The 3,616-nt window shown below is 44.6% G+C and overlaps 1 pseudogene; it reads right to left on the bottom strand.

Moving 5' to 3' along the window:
• Window positions 1–758: 758 nt before the first annotated feature.
• LOC149848286 (putative receptor-like protein kinase At1g11050 pseudogene) lies at window positions 759–2,579 on the bottom strand (annotated as a pseudogene).
• Between the last annotated feature and the right edge of the window lie 1,037 nt (window positions 2,580–3,616).

Genomic DNA, 3,616 nt, shown 5'->3' with positions numbered 1-3,616 from the left:
AGTTCTTCCTGTTTCAAAGGGATAGCCTTAATGCTATCACCAACTGGGAGACCCACAGATGGTCTAATACTTTTTGGCTGGTATCTTAGCACCTGTGTAATTTGAGGTATGTATTCCTGTTGTTAACCAACAACGAGAATCACGAGTTATATGGATGGAGATCTAGGAGAGTCATGTTACAACACAAACATTAGTTCTGCAAACTATCCTGCTAAACTCATTCCAAATGACTTCAAGCATTTTTTTGAAGCTATCAAAAATCGAAACAGGATCATAAAGGGTATATGACATTAACAGTAACCACAATCATGTACACATTAACTTGAAAAATTGAAGCATACAAATTTGTTGGCAGAATTGATCTCACAAGAACTCAAATCATTCCCATAAGGCTACCTCCAGATGAGCTGGAATTTACAAAGGTTACAATATATTTTCATGACCTACAAGCCACTACTTTCTGCACGAGTCGTGATTTTGAGGCAACATGCCTCCCATCCATGTGATCCTGGTATGGACACTATGCAACTCTACTTTCATCATACCATCATGTGTAGTTGAATTCTACAAAATGAAATGTGAAAGATCTCAACTCCTCGTATCAGTCGTCCTTGTTCTGCTTGCATATCAGTAGCACTTAATTTGTCCAAAAACAGCAGTAGCAGCAAACAGGAAGGGATACGACCATGATAGACAGAGACCTTTCCTAGTTTTGCTGACTCCAAAAACATTGTAAGATGAACTGAGAACCAAGCATCTTATCTAAGAATGTTGTCCAAATTCATGGATATAATAGATGAACTAGGAGAGGGAGAGAAAGCATCAGTATTTATGGCAGCGAAGCCGTGACTCAGAGGCAATGGCCTATCAGGAATTTCAGTGTCTCCCTCCAACATCTTCAGAGCTTCCAATATTGTAGGCCTAAATGCAACCATGACATGAGCACAGAGGATCCCAATCAACACAAACCTCTCCATCTGTGCCTTTGGGCTACCAGTATCCTCCCTCATCCCCTTCTCAATCACTTCCTCTATCCTCCCCGACTTGACCAACGTCCACGCCCAGTCCGTGATCAAGAATGATCTTGGTGACTGCATCGTGTCCAACACCTTCCTCCCACTCATGATCTCCAGCACCAAGACCCCGAAACTGTATACATCACTCTTCTCTGTCAATTGGCCATACAGTGCATATTCAGGTGCAAGGTAACCATGAGTCCCTGCTACTCTAGTGGTCAGCTGGGATTGGCCTTCCTTGATCTGCTTTGCCAATCCAAAGTCAGCAACTCTAGCATTCATATCTCCATCCAAAAGTATGTTGGTGGCTTTCACATCTCTATGGAATATTGGAGGCTTCACACCATAGTGAAGATATGCCAACCCTTTGGCAATGTCTAGGACAATGTTCTTTCTCTGTGGCCAACTCAAACTGGGTGTCTTCTCACCAGATGAGTATATGAAACCATCCAAGCTACCATTCTCCATGTAATCACACACCAAGTACATCTCCCTTCCCATGAGGCCATCATTAACAACACAACAGCCCCTCAGAGGGAGCAAATTCCTATGCTTGATGTTACTAAGGATCTCAATCTCCTTGGAAGACATAGAACCATCATCGAGTTCCATGCCGATGATCTTTTTCACTGCAACCGGCATGCCATTGGAAAACACACCCTTGTAGACAACCCCAAAGCCGCCAGATCCAATCAAATTCCTTTCCGAGAATCCAGCCGTCGCTTTCTCCAATTCACTGATCTTGAACCAGATGGCACAGGTGTTGGGCTGAATAAACCGCCGGAGAATCTTGGGCTTCCTTTTCCCAGTCAAATCCGATCGGAGAATCACAACGCCCAAGACTAAAACGCCCAATAACAAAAAACCGGAGATCGGCATGAAAACCAAGACACGCCATCTCCTCCTCCTGTGGTTGTCAGGAATGACAGCTGTTGCGACCTCAAGGCCTAAAATGCACGATGCCGTGTTAGGATCCGTGGGGCCGCCGGAACTGACGATTCCGGCGGCATAAAGTACAGTAAAGTACCAACAATAAGTCCCATGAGATGAATTCCCATCAATCCCAACCAACTGGCTTGACACCTTCATCCCTGCATTAACACAAGAGTTGCAAGAGGTGAGATCAGAGAGGTCACCTGAGCAGCTCTTGCTAAGGCCTGAACTGGGTCCCACCTTCTTGATCCAATCATCCTTGGTTCTGATCCCAGCACAGAGATTGGGGGCCCAGCTGAACCTGCTGGATGAAGGGAAGCAGGTGGGGACTATATTGGGAGGGAGGGAGGTCAGCCCCTTCTGGAAATCAGCAAGGCATGCAGAGGAGATGGTGTCATTGGGGAACTGAAAGAGGGAGTTGTACTTGAGGTTATCTGCAAGTGCAATGCCAAAGAGGCTGAGGAGAGTCTGGCAGCATTGCGTCTGGTTGGTGTTGTTCTGGCATGAGGAGTAGTCCCACAGGATTGAGTTGATGTATGTAAGATTGACAGGGCAAGATGGGGAAGTAGAGAGAGATGGGTGAACAGAGAGAAGAAGAAGAAGAGAAGAGAGGAGAAGATGAAGAGCCATGGGGGTTGGGAAGAGAAGGGGGTGGTTGAATTTGAGTTGTTCTTTTCTTCTTCTATGGTACAATATAGAGGAGAGGTTGGGGAAGGAAAGGATGTTTAGCTGCTTACTGTTGCAGTCGAAAAAGTCAGATCAAAAGCAAGGAAAATTTTCATATAGGGGCAACCTTTTGGCTTTAATTTAAAAAACGTGCACGTTAACCTCAGTCCTTGTTCAAAAGGATTTAATCAAATTATGGTCGTATTAAAAAATTCAAAAAAGTGAAACTATTTTGGGATTTGGGGTAAAATGTTGTCTTATCCCCTAATGAAATTTTCCCCAAGTTCCAACTTCCAAGTGTGTGGGTGTTTTAAATTTTTAATGAGTTGTTTGATCACCCAAAAAGTATGTAGTTAATCTTTACCATTCCTGATCAAGTCCAGACTATGAGTCTGGACTTGGCTCCACTATGTGTCCTGCCTATTAAACACTAATGGAAGCCAATTGTTTCATCATTTCTTAGGTGCAGGCTCTAGATTGGTCTTAGATCCACCTGAGGTTGGGTCCTCGTAATAGATAGGCTGCAATTAGGTTGCTAGGACTGAGAGCCAATACCCACAAGACTCACTTGGAGCAATGTGAAGCACAAACACTATTTAGAAGGAGAGAGGTGGTTGTGTGACTGGTAGGGATGCAAACGGATCAGATCTGAATCGGGGCCAGGACAGCGAAAAAACATAAAAATGGCATACTAGATTAGGTCTGTTTTCATTCCTAGTGATCCGGCCAAACACCCTTATTGAATGGTCCTACACATACTGTTTTAATGGCCGAACAGCCCAACCCTTAGGACGTACTACCGCCCCAGGTGGCGAAGAGCCTGGGCCCCTCTTAATGGAAAGGGCAGCCACTACACCACACATCTTGGTTGGTGCCGAACACCTATAATGTGTTTGGGCCCAATCATTGAATCTGCTCTAATTTAGAAGGAGCAAGATAAGGTAGCTCAGGTCAAGTTTGACAATCTCATGTCATGGTGTCAATTAGGAATGGACATCACC

Source organism: Nuphar pumila, chromosome 1 (assembly GCF_984573655.1).
Source record: "Nuphar pumila chromosome 1, dmNupPumi1.hap1.1, whole genome shotgun sequence".
In the NCBI taxonomy this organism is placed as follows: Eukaryota; Viridiplantae; Streptophyta; class Magnoliopsida; order Nymphaeales; family Nymphaeaceae; genus Nuphar; species Nuphar pumila.
This window is presented reverse-complemented; position numbering and strand designations above follow the sequence as displayed.